Below are 20,358 nucleotides of genomic sequence, written 5' to 3' on the forward strand. Positions count from 1 at the left end.
CTCCAACTTACTTCAGTTTGTACATATTTTTCTCCTGTACTGTTTCTCCCTAACTTTAGTGGGTTAACTGAAAAAACAACTCAGTTTTCTAACTGAAATGATATCATAAGATTACATCTTAAGTTATTTTGCTCCTCCATATATAGCAAAATATGTTACTATGGAGTGGGAGACAGTTATTTGTCAGGCATGACTTTGAGATGGAAGGGGTACAATCAAGTGGTGAAGCATTTGGTGAGTTATTTGGAATGGCCTGTGTAATTGCCAACCATATCTTTCACACCATCCTGCGTTTGGAACCTGCCCCATATTTTACAGGGAAAAAAATATAGAGTTAGTAAATTCAAAGCAGTAAAATTTGTCAGATTACTCCATATTCAAAGCCAAGAACATTAATCATCATAGAATTCAACCGCATGGGACTTTGCTGGAGAGAAAAATGACAACTAACGTATAATATTCAAGTGTTATAGAAAATGCCTTTTGTTTATGTGTGCTAGTATAGTAAGTTTAAGGTTTGATTCTGGGAGCTCACATCCTAGAATCAAGTGCAAGGGAAAGCTGGAAACAACGTCATTCTGATGGAAACACACCTCCTTCCATTGTCTAGCCCTGATCAAGTGGGAGAAATCAGACTTGAAACTTGACATTAGTCTATTGGCTCAGACCAATTTAATTCTTTTTTTAAGGAGGTATGATGTACTGGCACATTTGGAGGAAAGGAAACATTACTACACAGACAGAATGAAGGAAGGAAAGAAAGAACGCACAAAAGAATTTCAGGCTTTTCATAGGTTTGGAATATTGAATGTAGTAGCAAAAGAGGTGGATTAGTGAGAATGTTCAGGTAAAGTGGTCAAAGGTGAATATAAAAACAATTTATCACACAGCTTTCACTGCCACACACTATATGTAAGATGTTTACTGTATTTATTTTTTCATTAAAAACTTTCTTCCCATCCTGCCTCCTCCTTTTTAAAGAAAAATATCATTCTCTTTATATTTTCTCCTCTGATTTCTTTCTACTCTTTCCATCCCCACCAGTCTTTGATAAAGGGATTATAAAACTAAAAACAATCTTGTAAGATTTTCACACGTATCAGATTTGAATGGGTTTGAAATTCAGCATAATGAGTTTATATACCTCAAGCACCAGAATGTGCTCGTCCAGTATAAAAGTATAACCTAAAATCTAGGGCAAGATATTCAGATGTGACTATGCCATTCTGGGTTCCTAATTTGATACCTTCTAGGATCTTAATTTTCAGAGGGCAGATGTTCAGCACTTTCTGAAAATTGGGCATGCCAAATTGGGGACTAATTTAATCACTAATCTAGTTTGAAAATCTTGATCTGGGTAGGGAAGCTGGTATACCTTAGCGTGAACTGAAAATAAGTCAGTCCTTTACTGATAGCACTAGAACCTGGTGGAAAGATGCTACACAGACTGAGAAACACAGAACAAAAGCAAGTTTCTAAGGTTTGACTATTTGATTATCGATGCTACAGACACAAAATGTTTGTGCCTAGAAAAGTTTAAACAATTTAGTCACATGGATGAATAGGTATAAAAGCAATGATATGCAACATGTATGTGAAATGCACTCTAACATGAAGTATAAAGATTACACTGTAGATTTCTTGTGGAAGAGTTATACTAAGCTCTAATATTGATGTAAGGTTAAAAGATATTCTAAATCAATTGATATTTAAGACTACATCATTTGTTAGTGTCTCTGTGGAAAATGCAACAACCTTGTTAACACTCTGTATATAGATCTTTAACTTTAACATACTACATCAATTTGATACCAGGCAAACTGCCACTTAGCATAAAAGGAGCTTCCAGACTACTAAGAAACAAGTATTTGGTATATTTTTAAGAATGTGTGTCAGAGCCTCAATTGGTGTAAAAGGACATAGCTCATTTGATTTAAATGTACTATCCCATTTGATACTGGCTGAGGATCTGATCCTATAGAGATAAAAAACAATTTTGAAAACATTTTAACATTGTGATTTTACTTGTTTTGTCTTCTTTGTTGAACTTTTTGAAAATGGCTCATTAAGTGTATTCTATTTATATTTAAAAACTGAAATCACAACCGTATATGCCTACCAAAGCCAGACTGCATCAGCAAATATAGACTCCAATCAGGCAGGCACAAATGACAGAAAATTTGGTCCCTAATTTCTGAAGCTGAGGGCAAAATTAGGTCTGAATACTTGAGAGAGCACCAATGATCATGAATACAAAATAGTAGATGCACATTTAGTGGTAGATTCTTATAACCTTGCTTTCATGTAATAGCACCTTACCCCATGAGTTATCCCACTGATTTCAATAGAACTATATGTGGAGTGCAATGTTTCTTCTTTCTCTGAGAGAGGGAATCAGAATTTACCTACCATCCCTTTGTCCATTAAGTCCTCAATATTTCACAGTGATCCAGTTTTTCAACATCGGGGACCTGTCACTTTATATGTCATGTCCTTTATATGTCAACCAAAGCTGTCAATATCAACAGGTTGCATATCAGGAATAGTCTTGATCAGTGAAAACTGGGGCTTTTTGGTAAGAATTCAGAGGCACGTTCCACATAATACCAAACCCTACTTTTCTACCTCTGGAAGAAACAACATCAGTATCCTCCATCACTATGAATCTTACATGAATCTTCGATCTCTGGGCTTTGCAAAAAGAGAGCTGTCAGCTATAAATCATTTTCAATGGCTACCTCAAATCTTATGCAGGATTTCAAGCTACTCATTTAAAAAAAAACCTCAGGAGTTGGTGAGACAAAAGAGTTGTGGAATAAAATATGCATCAAGGTGGTTATATTGTATATTTAGTAGCAATTCTGTTTTTGTTGGTTAACCTGAATATAGTAGAGCCTGGATCCATTAGTGCTTAGCAGCTTTGCTATTTTTAGCCACCATAGTGCTAGGTCATTGGAGACCCACCTCCCAGGGGACCAGTGCCTTCGTCCACCAGGAGGCTGCATAGTTTTCACATAATTGCTAAATCAGCAGCTTTTCTTCTGTAAAGTGACAGATAGCTACCATCACAAGATAAAGGATAACAAAGAACCCTAAGATCTCAGATCGCCATCTACAGCATCTCCATCTTGCCACTTCCCTGCAATCACAACTACTATTGGTTAACAAACCACCAGGAGAAGGGACTACAGAATTCCTGGAAAAAACTTATGCATCTCCTGCCCTGGATATTGCTAGGAAATCCCAGAGGCAACTGCAAATGCAGTGTGGCAAATGCAACAACCACAAAGGCAACACTAATGATACTGTAGCCTCTGAACTCTTTCTTCACAGAAACATAGTTCACACCAACAATCTCCACACAGTTAGCTGGAGATAGACTGAGACGATTAGATCCACTGTAACAGTAGAAACAAGGGACATTATGAATGAAAGAAATTGACTCATGAGATTCAATGAAATACTTAATACTTCTCTGCATAAGACCAGTAAATATATAATCAAAAATTCTGGTAACATTTCCAAAGCACCTAAATTATTTAGGCTCCTAAATCCCATTTTTCAAGAGTCTTAAAGCCAGCTTTTTAAACGTATTTAGACACGTAAAGATGCACATGAGCATCTAGTGCAGTTTTCAAAAGCAATCAGATACGTTACACAAACTGAAATCAATGGGAGTCACCTAAGTTATTTTGAAAAGCCCACTAATGCCTATCTGCATCTTTTGGTACCTAATTACCTTTAAAAATCTGTCCATTAGACAGTTAGTAGTATACAGTTATAGATCACTGCAAGTGCAGGGGAATAAGGCTTCTATGTGCTGAAGTCACTTTTGAAAATGGGACTTAAGTGACTGAACATTTTACATCCTATCTACTATTATCTTATACCTTGAGTTTTCATAAATTCTGGTCTTCAGATTCCTCCCTCCCCCCACAATTGATTTTGGTAACAAATCCAAAAATGCATAAACTATCAAGATGTTGGAGCTGAAACTCTAAATGCAAACATCCTTAAACCTTGGGGAAGTGTGGACTCAGAGCTGAACTTTAAGTTGAGGCCCATCTTTAATAAAGCTCAGCTTTGCAAAAGTATCTTGAAAATTTAGTAAATCAGCCATTAGTCCATACCTTACAATCATGTTGAAACAGAATGAAGTTGTGTTTGCCCATGAATATACAAGTGAAACTTGGCAAACCTCAGTATATTCTTTACTATGTTTGTTATACCAACAGGTTACACCAGTATTTGCTGATTCCCATATTTAAAACTCACAATTTTCAACCTCACATGGGAAAAGTTTATAATAGCCCAATATATGATTGAGACAAGTTACCTGGTTTTATTCTATGTTGCTTTTCTTTTTTAAACCACACATCTTGCACAGCTCAAAATTATGAAAGTATTTCTATTGCAGTATTAGTGAAGTGCAACATTGCCTATTCTACTCAAGTTAGCAACTATGCTACTCTCCCCCCACTAACCTTTAATGCCATGTCTTCACTCTGTTGGGTAAATACTCCCTGACAGATGTGGGATGATCTACTATCTCTTCATTAACTGAGGCAGCTTAGTTTTACTTGAACAAAGAATTCAGGGAATGGTCTGTAGTTTTTATCTAGCCCTTCAAGTAGGATACTGATTCCATCTTAGGAAGCATATAAAGACAATATTGTCAGATACGTTGAAGTCAATCTACCTAGTGAAGATCTAGATTTGAACACCGCTTGTATTATACATATTAATCCATCTACATGGCAACTTTCCAAGATAAAAAACCCCACTGTATTTGTATTTTTACACAGGATTTCTCATTTGTGGGGAAGCATTAACCTTCAAGATAAGACATTTTGTTAAATTTACCTCAACAGTTTTGCTACATTTACTGCAAAATAGCAGAGAAAAGCATTTTTCTCTCAGACAAGTATGGCTAAAGAGCTATCTAGCATATGTAATTTTTAAGTGTGTTGTATTCTAGCTAGTTTAAACAGGAAACACAATATCTACAAAAGGTTAACAGTAGTAAAGTGGTTTCCCAAAGGGATTCTGACAGAGTAGGTATAGTGTGGGACCAAGGAGGATCTCTTAGCTATTGCATCTTCCCACTCCATAAATATATCAATAGTAGAAGAAGACAAACAGAACACTTCAAGTTACAGAATCTGCTTGTGCAACATACATCACGTACATTCCCTAGAAACCATATTCGATCACAATATTTGCTCTGTTCTGAGAGCAGCCCCAAGGATTTCTTTTAGTGTCATGAAATTGTTTCTGTGCAAGCAGCTCTTCTATTCTAAAAGGTGCCTGAATGTACAAAAATCCAAAGAAGCAGAAAACCCCCCCACCCAAAACCAACTTTCAAGTTACTAAGTTTGTGTAATTACTGACCTGGCTCATTGATAATATGCAAAGAAGCCAAACATGTTACTAAATGTCTAAAACACCTACATGCATTATTATGGTTTGGATTCTCAAACTCAGAGAAGGTAATAATACAAGTAGTTTTAAAAAAAGATCTTTTTGCTAACTAAATACATTTTCCGTATTTGTGGTATAATTACACAACATACACTTCAGCTTGAAGCATTCATTCACAATGATAAGCTCTCAAGGATAGAAAGGATACTTTAAATCTATATAAATTTCCTATTATTTAGTGAGACAAGGTGGGCAAGATAATATCTATTACTGCACCAACTTCTGAGAAAAACAAGCTTTTGGGTCATATAGAGCTATTCTTCAGGTCTGGGAAATGTACTCAGGATGAGAAGAGCTTTGTGTAAGCTCTGTTTAAGGTTGCCTCTCTCACCAATAGAAGTTGGTTCAATAAAATATATGATCCTACCTTGTCTCCCTAATACACGGGGACTGACTCGGCTACAACATCATTGCAAATTATTATTTAGTAACGCTCCTCAAGCAACTACTTTGAAGTAACCTTGCAGGGAGAGTGTTTCTAATCCTACAGAATGTCTAGTATCACTGTGACCACTTCCTACAGAGTAGTAGCAGACAATAATTTTATTAACATGTTAAAGCATCAAAAAGTAGCTAGAAGCAACAACATTTTTTAACATTTCACTATGAGCTATTCAGATTTTGTAATAATTTATGCAGTATCTTACCAATGCACGTGACAGCTGCTTCTCAATTTGTCCCAGTGGTCTTATATTTGATATTTTTCAACATATACCACATCTTCCCTCCTCAGCTTGAAGCTGTTTCTGCGCATTTCATTTGACCACAGAACTCTCAGATTCTGCTGCCTTATTTGCATTTCCTTTGCAGGGCACTTGAATGTACCCACTGATATAAAGTTTCCTTCTGGCAAGTCTTAAATCTGTCTTCTTTAGTCCCTTCTGCCAACTGCCAGGGATATTCAGCTTCTGCCATCTCCTCTAAAATCTACAGCACCAGAGCTTATATCTTGCCATACAATATATTTATTTCTTTGCAGTCCTTCGTGATACTTTCCTCTAAATATTAAATCACTGATTTTACCTTGCTGAAAAACAAGCTAATACTTTTGAGCTAAACTACTTTATCCCTTCCTAGAGAACATGTGCTTTTTAATTATGGGGGGGGGGGGGGGAAAGGACAGGTCCTTGTGCAGTAAATACAGTCATGTCTTATCAATGATTTATAGCTTTCTCATACAATACAATAAAACTGTCTAGCACACCATTGGAACTATTAACTAACCAATATTGAACTGCACTTCCAAAATCTTCTCATTCATTGGTTTAAACCCAAATGCATGATGCTGTTGAAGAAAATTTATAAGACTGCAGCTAAGGAATCAACAGTGTAAAGAAATCCTCCCTGTCACCATTCTAGAGACCATGTGGATAAGAGTATATTTTACTTTAATATGGAAATGCATTGCCTGGATGGAAAGGGAAAAATGCAATGACAACAATGGTAGAGATCTTGCATCGCTGCTTTCAGTTAATTGGGTTTGGGCTGTCCAGCAAGCATACTGATTCTTGGGAAACAAAAAGCAAATGATTTTCACATACTATATTGATCTCTTAAAAAATTAACTATTTCCTGGTTCAATACATTACATTATATAAGTTTAATCGGGGGTAAAATTAACCTTCCTTAACAACAACATAGCAAACATGAAACAATGCCAATCAAGCATATTTACATACAATTGTACAACGTGCACTTATAGCATCCAGAAAATACTGCATCATCCTGTTTTATATTATACATATTCCTCCACATCAACATACATGCACTGAATGTTAGTGAGAATCAGTGCCCCTTAAATAATTCCTTATGGTTCCCTTTTGCGTGTATTCTACATGTACAAGTTTACACTCTATTAGATAGCTAGCTTCCTTTCTTCCTTCAGCACATGGAACACTAAATCACAGCAATCTGATCCTCTTGCAGTCACTTAAATGTTCATTTTAAAATATTATCATGTAATAAAGCAACAATTAGAGATCAACTGTATGTTTAAATTAGAGTTATATAAGAACCCCATGTATGAAAGTACTTACTATGAATTCCTAATCAATGCATTATTTTAAGTATATTCCAGGGTTATTATTGCTGGGGATGGCATTAAAGGAAGGGAAGGCTGGTGACAGTAGTTCAGCTGAGTTGCTTCACAGTTAAAACTTCCACAGGGTTAGCAATTGTAATATGCAACAAATCATGTGTTACATACACATTTTTAGCAAATAATTTACATTGACCTAATTTTGTCATGTCAATAGCTTAACATTAGAGAAAAAAATTTGCTCCATATACAGGCAGTCCCCGGGTTACATGGATCCGACTTACATTGGATCCCTACTTACAAACGGGGTGAGGCAACCCCGCACTAGCTGCTTCCCCCCAGCAGACTAGGGAGACGCAAAGCTAGCGCCCCCCCCCCCCCCCCCAGCAGACCAGGGAGACGCGGAGCGGCTTTTCTCAGCAGACACCTCAGCTTGAGAATAAAGGACTGAGGGAAGTGAAGTGTGGGAGAATAAAACTCAGCTCTGGAGAAATGTTTGGCTAGAGTTTCCCCTACAATATGTACCAGTTCCGACTTACATACAAATTCAACTTAAGAACAAACCTACAGTCCCTATCTTGTATGTAACCCGGGGACTGCCTGTAACTCCACCCCTAAGAAACAAATGAATAAAGACTTGTATGACATTCAACAAGTTCTGTATCTCTGAAAGGATGAACGGTATTATATTTCTGGCAATTTTTATCCCATCTTTTTAGGTAGTGGCAATCAGTACTGTGGGCTTTTTTAAGTTTCTTTTGTCATGTATGGAAATGAATGCTATGAAGAGACTTTAACAATGTAGTTGATCAAATTAACAAGTACTGTTCCTAATCTTACTATAAGTGGCTTGGTTTTACTATCATTTTGTAGGTCAGTAGAGGCCAGTAGTTAGACTAAGAGACTGGAAATCGGGTGCAAACATTTACATTTCTGGTTTCATCACAGACTTGCTGTTTTGTAACCTTGAGCAAGTCTCTGCCAAGTTAATTTGTGCCTCAATTTCCACTTTCTGCACAAGAGGGACAATAATGCAGAGCCATGTCACAGGTGCCTGGTTTTTCATCAAGGTGTAGAGCACTTTTGAGAATTTCAAATGGAAAGTGCTATAAAAGGCTCTGATCCAACAAAGTGCTCAAGCACGAACTTAACATTAAGCACATAAAGAGTCCCATTGACTGCAACTCCTGTGCTTAAAAGCCACTCACATGTTAAGTATCTTGCTGGTCCACTTAAGCATTATTATTTACAAGACCTATAAAACCACTCCCCCATTTGATTATTCAGTGTGGATAGTAAAAAAACGCTGTATTGCTGTTCCGTAGCATTGCTGGCATTGCAGATTTCTTTTAATTCCCTCTTCTTCCTGGTCTACATTTTTAAGCACATTTGGATAGAAATCAGAACCCTTTGTTTCAAATTCACTCCTCCCTGCAAGGTATGCTACCACTGTGTATTGTTGATTGCCTGATATGTAGCATACAGCACACTGTGTAGTAATTCATCTTTTGCCTTCCACAAGTGTATTTCAGCTCCTTTTAAGGATATTTTGCATAGCTACTTCTGAGTACTCCTCACAGCTGCAGTCAAATGCTTACATTTTTACATCTCCCAAAATAATAAGAAACAGTACAAAAATCAGCACTGGCAAAACATTACTCTCTAATATTCAAAATATCTGTGTCTTTAGGCTAAATAAATAATAGTAAACATTCCTTCATAACTCACACTATTATCAAAATCACTTAGTTCTTAATCTAAACTAAACTGAAAACTAAACAACAGCTATAAGATACTTTTCTGTAGAAATCATGCTCTAGGTAGTTGCAAAGCAGTACATTTTAAACATGCTAGCTAAGTTTGGCTAGGAGGTCACATTTGAGCAACAGTGCAAACAAATCTTCCAGTGTAAAAACCTGAGACAAATGGAAAGGATAGCTTTAATTTTTTAAGACAACATACATATTTGCAAAAGGCTGACATGTAACTAAGCACTTTAGTTTATCTAATGCATATTGGAGCAATATCACATTTCGTGCTGCATGTGCTCATAATCATTACAGAAATGCTGAAATAACATTACTAAAGAAATAAATTATTGTAATACCCATGTAGCTCTTTCTACAGCAGTGCTCACTGGAGTTGCCTTCTATTTTGAAATGAGGACAAGTTCTTGCTTTCAATTATGAAAAAAAAATGCTTAGGAAGCAGTTGCTGAGAACAATTAACCTTAAACATGTTTTCTGTGATACTTAATTCTGACTTACCCTTTTCCTTGGAAGCAGAAACCTCCATACTAAAATACCAGCATCTATTTGGAAGGCACATAGAAAGATTGTATTCACTCTCTAGCATCAACTCTTGCTAAATGTTATATTTTCCTTATGTTGCTCTCTAGCTTCCGAGGATCTCGGAATATCTGTACTACCGTAGGTAGCCATCTGTTGTGACTTTACTCTTTCTTGTGCTGTTCCCTTCAACCAAGTCTAATGAGAACATACTCTACCCTCACTCGCGAGACACTTTCATACTTCACAGCCGATGGTTTTCTCTGCTTTGAGACTTATTGTGTATACAAGAAAAAAATAATATTTGTGCTTCTTATGTACCTTCTACATCACAGGATTTCATTTAACTTTCTGACTATTCTATCCTACGAATCAGAACAATTTTGAATTACTTTCATCCATTCCAGGGCTTGACATATAGCACAAGAAATCCAAGGGCACTTTATGTAAAGCCATGCGTTACATAAATGTATAGAACGGGAAGACAAAGCCCACGAAAGCCAGAAAAATATCAGTGCTGATATTAATTTCAATGCCACTACTGTCACTTATCATTTGCAATTCACTGCAAAAAAACTTATTTGTTCTGCAAGTACAGTGCTATATTGATGCATCTTTGTAAACGACAGGTGTTAATATAATGGTTGCTTACATATTCAGTAATCAGGGCCATATAAAATATGATGATATATTGCATCTTTTCCTAAAAAAACCCCAAAACACCTACTCAGAATTTCAGTTCGTGAGATCTGTTTTCATAATATGCCTTCCAAATAAAATGAGATTCTTACTGTATAGTACATACCTGTCTTACATTTTAACTCAGTCGTCAACACTGAATTGAAATTAATCAACACCATTGACATTCTATTGTACATATGCATATATGTTTTTAAAAGAAAGTTTGAAAGTACTTCTCTACTATCTGAACACTTCACTTCCCCTCTTTCCCCATACTGTGTTTATGGGGAAAACAGAAAGCTGCTACCTTGAGCGAATGAACTATTGTGTCAACAAGTATTTTTTTACATTAAAAGACAGAATGCAAAATTCTGAAATATTCTGTTCCAGACTTTTTGGTCTTACTTTTGCCATTGGTATGCATAGAAAAACTGTAAAAAGGACTCAAATGTCTGCAAGCAGTTTCATGTGAGTCTTTGAAACAACACAGTCCAACCTATGTAACAAGATCCTTAATGTACATAAAAAACATTTTGGAAGAAAAGAAAACTAATTTGCTTAAGTGAATCAATTACATGCCCATAGAAAGAAGCCAAAGACAACTGCAAGCTCTAACCAGATTATATCCTGTCTCACTGGTTAGATTCAACAAAGAGCAGTGGAATAGAAAATCAAATGCATCTGGCAAAGTCACATTCACATGCAGCTATCGAGGAAAAACTGGTACTTACAGAACTGTAAAATAAAAATATCCCAGTTTCTCTTTACATGTTACAGCAAATCAAACAAAGATTTCAGCTCTCAGCAAGTCACTCCTTTCACTATGTTGATCAACCAGGCAGAACAGGCCCTTATGGATTGTCTATGCAGCTGGGAGATAATGGAACCATATTCTCAGCTGGGACTAGAGATGCTTAACTGCTATCCACTGAGCACTGCATGTCTCTTCACCAGCATTAATCAGGAAATACACTGCTTCGCTGCTGTATTCCCCCCAAAGGACCTACACAATTAGCACATGAATCAAAGATGCACACTGAGAGAGAGCTGCACATATCTTTAACTGGAGATCCGAATACAGATTCTGATTAGGAAATCAATTTTGTTCACTGATCAAGTGTGTCAATCCTTTAAAAAAAACATAACATACATGCAGTACTTGTTCACCGGTTTCAATGAGGTCTTTACATCTGCTATGTCCACATTAAAGATGATTACATAAATCCCTATAATTAAACTGGATGCTTTACATATACAGAATTATGCTGTTATAATCCACCAAGTCTGTGTCAGGTCTTCTCTGCAGCCCTGTTTAACTATTACATGCTGCCATACATGCTGTGGTATCATTTTCACCACTTCTCTGTACATTTATATCCTTTTCAGGTTTAATCTTTGGGGAACAGAGATTTGGTGGATTCTGACTCTAGTGGGGAAGAACCTTTTCACAGAAGATAACAGTCCTGCAGCAAGAAGCAGAAGCAAAACTAGCTTCTTTTAAAAATGAGAGCACTATTGTACTTATATTTTTCTTGTTAATACATTGTGAGTTTTTTATCCATGTTTTATTTAAGTTTCAAATCTACTAGTCAACAAGAAAGCAGTGTAGGAAAGGGGCAAAATAGAGTTTCCATATCTACCAAGGTAAGCCATTGTAGCCATTTAAAGGCTGTGCTCAAAGTTGGTGTAAAATCATCTCTTGGAAGATGTTTCCTCTAACATCACATATCAATACGTAAGGTATGACATTGTGAGCTTTTGGTTACTGAACACTAACTTTAAAAAAAGTATATCTTCTTCTGTTTGTAGATAAAAAGGGTTTAGGCAAGGTATAGTGATAGACACTATTATAAATTATTTGTACTACCACAATGCCTTAGAGACCTGCAGATGGACCAGGACCCCAGACTGGGTGGGGGAACCCCTGGCCCAGTGGCAGGTGCTGTAAAAATACAAGAACAAAAGATGGTCCCTTCTACCAAAGAATGTATAATCTAAGAATAAGACAGGGGACAAGGAATGGATACAGCTGGGGAGAGCAAGTAAACAGAAAATACTGGTCAGCATACACAGCATTTTACAGCAGTCAAGAACTGAACCCACTGCATGAAAGCTTCTTGACAGATTTCTCAGTACACCTCATTTGTTATCATGCTGCTATCCTGTGACACAGTCTCTTGAGAGGCTGAGTGTCGCTAACTTCAAGTTTTCCCAATGGGAACTGAAGGCTTTGAGTGCTTTATGAGATCAGTGTTTTGGACCTGTGAAAGAGTGCAACAGTCTAACAATAAGTCTTCTATGAGCCAAGATGAAGTAGACCCAAATGAACCCAAGTCAAGGTCTTCTGAAGCAGAGGCAAATGGCTTGACGCCCAGCTCCCATATAAGCTAAAAGTATCATATGTATACAAAATATGAGTACAATATGCCCCTACCAATATGAAAAGTAGACTATATAACTCAGTTTTATGAAAAAGCTTTCATTTGCAGGTCAAGTAGTGAATAATACTTCATTAATTTAATGAGAAACAATGACATTGATTCACTTTGCATGCAATAATCTGAATCCACACCTTTGGTGAAATTGTTTTGACCATATTCTGTTGATGTAATCTGTCATAGCTCCTCAGATTTCAATGGATTGGACTCAGTTCTGATTACAGAGACAGAGGGTCAGATCCAAAATTTCAGATATTGGGCTTGATGGGAATTTACTTGTTAATTGATTGATGCTTTATTTAAGTTTCAGCTAGTTTATAAGAAGGCTGTGTAGGAAAGGGGTAAGTCCCTTATTTTTGTTCTTGGCTTATGGGAACTTCAGCCAACGTGTTTCACAGAGCTTACGAGATGCAGACCATAAAAAAAAGTTAATTAAATTAGCAATTATGTATCTTAGTCATATCTGTAAGCAAAGCATGGGAGTAAATAGAAATAGAAGCAAATTAATATATACAGATATCTTTATTCCGTAATAAAGTTGAAAATAAATGATTGCATTGATTTTAAGTTCTATTCAATTCTTGTTTGCTTGGTAGTTATTTAGATTCATTTTTGATTATTGTTTGGGTTGCATACACTTTGGTGCCCACTGATTTGCACTAGATTCAACATATAAGTGATAATACGAACCACAATTTTCTTAAACTCCATCAATCATTAGTGCAATCCCCTTGGAGACAAATTATTACAAAAATAAAACACAATCATACAAAGCCTTCAATGGTGTGCTGTCATAAATTATTTCTTTATTGAAAGTGGAATACCAACATCGATGACAAAATAAATAAACATAAAATCTGGACTCTTTCCATAATTGATTTATGGAACGGTTGAAAAAAGACAGACATCCTCCAACAGAAAGCTGTCAAAGCAAAGATGTGTACAGATATTGTGAAAGGTGATGGGTTGAAACAAATTAAAAATTAAAAAAAGAGCTATCTGAACTGGTAATGTTTTACATTTACTGCTTTGTAGGAAGTTAGAAAGTGATGGATTGATTAATGTTTATACAATGGTAATGCTTAGGAGCTCCAGTCAGAGACCAGAAAACCAGTTTGCTAGACACCATATACACAAATAACAAAACATTGGATCCTTTCCCCAGGAGTTTACCTATAAGGACTTACATGGATTGAGACCTTCCTATCTGAGTTAACACGTAGCACCACAGTTGTGCTCAGCAGAGGTCCTCAATCTGCTTAATAATGGGGAGGGAGAGTGGCATATAAAACCTTTTCCAAGCTTAAGTCTGTGCTCTGAAATAGCCCTATTCTGTTGATATTCAAGCCCTCCTATTTGTTCAGGCCCTGCAGAAGTTGAAGTTCTATCTGTACGGGGGAAAGTCATGTGCTTGTAATGGGGGTTGAGCTCTGCTGGCTGCCAGAAATTTAGCAGCTATTTAATTTATTTTTGTTCTTGTAATTTGTCGCTGAGACGGTGCATTTTCAACCTTGGATAGTCACCTCTTAGTGTGTGTCTAGACTACAGGTTTTTTTCCGAAAAAATTTCCCCTGCGTCTAGACTGCCACCGCATTCTTTCGAAAGAAAATTGAAAGACCACGGCAGTTTTTTCAATCACAGAAAACTCATTTTACAAGGAATAATGCCTTTTTCAAAAGTGTTCTTTCGAAAAAAGGTGTTATTGAATGAGAACTGTACTTTTTCGAAAGAAAGCATCCAGACTGCCTAGGTGCTCTCTTTCAAAAAAGCTATTTGCTTTTTTGAAAGTACTGGCTGAAGTCTAGACACTGTCTTTTGAATGAGGCTTTTTCAAAAGATTCTTTCGAAAAAGCCTCTTTCAAAAGAGGCTTGTAGTCTATATGTACCCTTAGGCTACGTCTACACTGGCATGATTTTCCGAAAATGCTTTTAACGGAAAAGTTTTCTGTTAAAAGCATTTTCGGAAAAGCACGTCTAGATTGGCAGGATGCTTTTCCGCAAAAGCACTTTTTGCGGAAAAGCGTCCGTGGCCAATCTAGATGCGCTTTTCTGCAAAAAAAGCCCCAATCGCCATTTTCACGATAGGGGCTTTTTTGCTGAAAACAGTACTGTGCTGTCTACACTGGCCCTTTTGCACAAAAGTCTTTCGGAAAAAGACTTTTGCCCGAATGGGAGCAGCATACTATTTCAAGTAGCCAGTGTAGACAGCTGGCAAATTTTTCCGGAAAAGCAGCTGATTTTCCAGAAAAACTTGCCAGTATAGACACAGTCTTACTATATAAGTAAGTCAGTTGTCTAGAATAGTGTTTCTCAACCAGTGGTATGAGAGCCCATAGAGGTACTCGAAAGAGGTGTGACGGATACATCAACACAGCTGAAATTTGGAGAAAACTAATTTTTTTAAAGTTTTACAGCATTTTATTATTTTTGTACTTTTTACACCCAAAAGTTCATGGCAACTAAAAACCAGTGACAGGACTCCTGTTTCTGATCCTCTTCCACTAACTTTTACTACATGGCCTTGCAAGCCTGATATTCCAAAAGTCAGACACAGTATTACACATCAAGGCTACGTCTACACTGGCCCCTTTTCCGGAAGGGGCATGTTAATTTCACGAGTCGTAATAGGGAAATCTGCGGAGGATTTAAATATCCCCCGCGGCATTTAAATAAAAATGTCCGCCGCTACACTGGCCCCGATCCTCCAGAATATGTGGAAGTAGGAATAAGATCCTCCGGAAAAGGGCACTTTTTCCGGAGGATCGGGGCCAGTGTAGACGCTCTTTTCCGGCTTTTCTAAAAGCCGGAAAAAAGCGGTGGACATTTTTATTTAAATGCCGCGGGGGATATTTAAATCCCCCGCAGATTTCCCTATTACGATCGCTGAAATTAACATGCCCCTTCCGGAAAAGGGGCCAATGTAGACGTAGCCCAAATGTGAGTTCTTAATTTTTCCCTGAACATGTCAGGTATGGACAGACAGCTTCATGACTTGCCATTTTCAAACATACAATTTTCCAATTACAATTGCAAGAAAAAATATTAGGCATCTTGGAATATGTCTAATTTTGTGAAAAAAAGTTTGTGGAATACAAAGCCATTAATCTCTCTGTCTCATATGTAAAATGTTTACAGCAATGATAATTACCTACTCCACAGAGATTTTTTGAGGCTTAATTAATATTTATAAAGCAGTTTGATATCCTTGGACAAAATGCACTACATATAAGTGCATATTATTATTTTTACTGCCAGTCTATGTAATTAGGAAACAAGATTCCACACTGAACATCTCCTTATGGTTGACTCATAATGTAACAGCATATTCCACTTATCTCAGACCAACTGCCCTCAGTGACTACATTGATAATACCTTTATTGTCAACAGAGAAGTGTTCAAAGCTAATCATTTGCCTTACTAAGTGGCAGTGTATAGACAAAGTCTTGTGCTAATGTGAAGTCCACTGAAGTCAATAAGAGTATGCCTACACAGCAGGACTGAAGTTGAATTAGAGTATGCAATTTCAGCTATGTCAATTACGTAGCTTAATTCGAAATAGCTTAACTCAGCTTTTGGCGCTGTCTACACAGCAGGAAGTTAAAGGAAGAACACTCTTCCTTTGACTTTCCTTACTCTCCGTGAGTCAGAGTAAGAAGTCCTCTAGCTCGACATTATTTTGAAATAAAGGCTTGTAGTCTAAACATGCTCTTTGTTATTTCGGAATAACGTCAGTTACTCAGAAATAATGCTGCTGTGTAGGCGTACCCTAAGAGTCCTTCCACTGACCTCAAGGGTTTTCAAGCAGATCCTATATGCAAGGAAGCATTCATATTATTTGTGGAGGTATGGCAAATCCAAAACAAAAATGAGAAAATAACTCTGAGCTAACGCTCTCAAACCAGGAGTACTTCAAAACATTTTTCTATGCCTGCATTGTAGGCACAACAACATAAGGTTTTAAACATCTTATTTTGAATCAAACTCTCCATCCAGATAGGTAGGCAGCTATCACTACATTTGTTCTCCAACAGCATTGCCAACGCAGAGGAATGTACTGGGCCACTGTCACATAGCAGAATTCATTCCTCCAGATATACTTGATAAAACAAAGGTCAATTGGGTGATGTTTGGTAAGGACTAAAGATCTCTGACTGCTGAAAAATACCATGTACAACATTGACCTTTCTAATATTGGGAATTATGGATACACCTAGTGGTAATTAAATGTAACTAAGAAAAAATGTTAGGCTGGATAGACACACACATGTACTCAAACATTCCTGATACTGAGACTTATTACAGGATTACAGGTTGAACATCTCTAGTCTGACATTACATCTGTGGTCTAGCGTGATTTTAGTTAGCCAGATATCCACTTTTCATGGGTGTGGCCGAGTTTCCCGCAGTCCCATAGTGTTGGTTTTCAGTCACCAGCCCTGGATCTCAGGTTTTGGTGCTGTTATTTAACTCTGATTTATCCTTAAATGTCTTCTCAGAACCCAGTAAGCAGTGGAAGTGTTGTAATTCTGCTAGAAAATACTGACCTCCTGTGGTCCAGCAAATTCTCTGGTTTGGCACTGGTCAGGTCCCAAGGTTGCCAGACTACGTTCAACCTTTGTAATACTCTGTAAACACTCTGTAAATACTCTTCTGGAATCCTTCTGAGAATGCTTATAACTGCTTTGGACACAACTGTTCTTCGATTCCACTCCTGAGACTAAGTAAAGGATGAAGCTGTTTAACAGTACAGGCAGTCCCCGAGTTACGCGGATCCGACTTTCCGCAGTTACGAACGGGGATTTTCTCGCCCCGGAGGAATGGAGTGGTGGGACGCCTGCTCCCGCTGCCCGCCTCCTCCGGGGCGAGAAAAGCTGTTCCCCATCTCCCTAGTCTGCTGGGGGAGCCAGCAGACTAGGGAGACGGGGAGCAAAGCGGCGGAGGACCCGGGCCGGACCCGCGGCGCTGATCTGGAAGCGCCCCGAGTCCGGCCCGGGTACTCCGCGGCTTTGCTCAGCGTCTCAGTGGTCTGCAGAGCAGGGAGACGCTGAGCAAAGCCGTGGAGGACCCGGGCCAGACCGGGGCGCTGATCTGGAAGCGCCGCGGTCCGGCCCGGGTCCTCCGCCGCTTTGCTCCGCGTCTCCCTGGTCTGCTGGGGGGGGACGCAGCTAGTGCCCCCCCCAGCAGACCAGGGAGACGTGGAGCAAAGCCCGGGGCCTGTGGTAGAGCAGGTGGGGCGCTGCCGGTTGGTCCCGCAGCACCACTCCTTGGCGCTACTGGACCAACCCGGCAGCACCTCAGCTGCTCTGCCCCAGGTGTCCTGATTCAGCCGCTGCTGATCAGTTTCAGCAGCGGCTGAATCAGGACGCCTGGGGCAGAGCAGCTGGGGTGCTGCTGGGTTGCTCCAGTAGCGCAGAGGAGCAGCCGCGCTACTGGACCAACCCAGCAACACCCGAGCTTCTCTGCCCCAGGCGTCCCCAAGTCAGCCGCTGCTGAAACTGACCAGCGGCTGACTACAGGAAGCCCGAGGCAGAGTTGCTCTGCCCTGGGCTTCCTGGAATCAGCTGCTGATCAGTTTCAGCAGCAGCTCACTTGGGGGACGCCTGGGGTTCTTAAGTTGAATCTGTATGTAAGTCGGAAGTGGTGTCCAGATTCAGCCGCTGTTGAAACTGATCAGTTTCAGCAGCGGCTGAATCTGGATGCCAGTTCCGACTTACATACAGATTAAACTTAAGAACAAACCTACAGTCCCTATCTTGTACGTAACCCGGGGACTGCCTGTATATTTACAATCCCCTTCACCTGTTCCTAAGGATGCCAGGACAAATTGGTGGAGGTTCATTGACGTTCATGGAGCTATGCTAATTTTAATATAGCGGATTATTTGGCCCAATTTTTCCCCTGTTAAACAGAAGCAATTTTGTTGGCCAGCACTTACATTCACCCAGAATGAATTCTGCCAATTCTGTATGGAGGAAGCTGATATTTTGAAACAAAAATCCCAGCATTTACTGGACTTCAATCTTTTGACTGAATGAACAGTTCTAAAATTATCTGACCAAAGGCATAAACTCATCTATTTCTTAAACATTCATTCCACCTTGCCAGTTTTTCCACTAAAAACAATAATAACAAATAACAACAAAGTGACTTTTCAACTAAGGAAAGACTCATAGCCACAAAGGTGGGAGGCACCGTGTTTCAGGATGTTAACTGATTAAGGAATCAAATGTGCTCCAACTGGATACTTCAGCCCCCCGAATAAATAAATGTGCTTTCTCATAGACTCATAGACTTTAAGGTCAGAAGGGACCATTATGATCAACTACTCTGACCCCCTGCACAGTGCAGGCCACAGAATCTCACCCACCCCCTCCTAGAATAATCCTCTCACCTATATCTCAGATATTGAAGCCTTCAAATAGTTTGAAGACTCCAAGATGCAGAGAATCCTCTAGCTGTGATCTGTACCCCATGCTACAGAGGAAGGTGAAAAACCTCCAGGGTCTCTGCCAATCTACCCTGGAGGAAAATTCCTTCCTGACCCCAAATATGGTGATCAGCTAAACCCTGAGCATATGGGCAAGACTCACCAACCAGGCACCCAGACAGTTCTCTATAGTAACTCCTATCATCCTTCCATTGACCTATTTACCATTGATAATGAATGGTCAATTAGTTACCAAGATCATGTTATCTCATCAAACCATCCCTTCATAAGCCCATCTAGTTTAATCTTGAAGCCAGATAGATCTTTTGCCCCCACTACTTCCCTTGGAAGGCCGTTCCAGAACCTCACTCCTCTAATGGTTAGAAACCTTTGTCTAATCTCAAGTCTAAACTTCCTACTAGCCAGCTTATATCCATTTGTTCTTGTGTCCACATTGGTATTAAGCTTAAATAATTCCTCTCCCTCCCCGGTATTTATAATATATAATATATTTAAAGAGAGCAATCATGTCCCCCCTCGGCCTTCTTTTGGTTAAGGTAAACAAGCCAAACTCCTTGAGTCTCCTTTCATAAAACAGGTTTTCCATTCCTCGAATCATCCTAGTGGCCCTTCTTTGTACCTGTTCCAGTTTGAATTCATCCTTCTTAAACATGGGAGACTAGAACTGCACACAGTATTCCAAATGGAGTCTCACCAATGCCTTGTATAACGGCACTAACACCTCCTTATCCCTACTGGAAATACCTCGCCTAATACATCGCAAGATCATATTAGCCTTTTTCATGGCCATGTCACATTAGCGGCTCATAGTAATCCTATAATCAACCAGGACTCTGAGGTCCTTCTCCTCTTCCGTTACTTCCAAATGATGTGTCCCCAGTTTATAACTAAAATTCTTTTTATTAATCCCTAAATGCATAACCTTACACTTCTCACTATTAAATTTCACCCTATTGCTATCACTCCAATTTACAAGGTCATCC

The 20,358-nt window shown here is 38.7% G+C and overlaps 1 protein-coding gene across 9 annotated transcripts in view; it reads right to left on the bottom strand.

Annotated features, from left to right (window-relative positions):
• The window catches only part of LOC102454172 (contactin-4), a 749,532-nt gene that overhangs the window by 395,788 nt on the left and 333,386 nt on the right, over positions 1-20,358 (bottom strand). The window contains exon 1 of one of the 9 annotated variants that reach the window (XM_075938674.2): positions 9,787-9,942. The exons of 7 other annotated variants lie outside the window; for them this stretch is intronic. The gene's annotated coding sequence lies outside the window, so the exon portion shown is untranslated. Of the gene's footprint in view, positions 1-6,128; positions 6,237-9,786; positions 9,943-20,358 lie in introns of those variants that run through there. One more of the 9 variants, XM_075938675.2, reaches the window with a different exon arrangement.

Source organism: Pelodiscus sinensis, chromosome 11 (genome assembly GCF_052426305.1).
Source record: "Pelodiscus sinensis isolate ZL-2025 chromosome 11, ASM5242630v1, whole genome shotgun sequence".
NCBI lineage: Eukaryota > Metazoa > Chordata > Testudines > Trionychidae > Pelodiscus > Pelodiscus sinensis.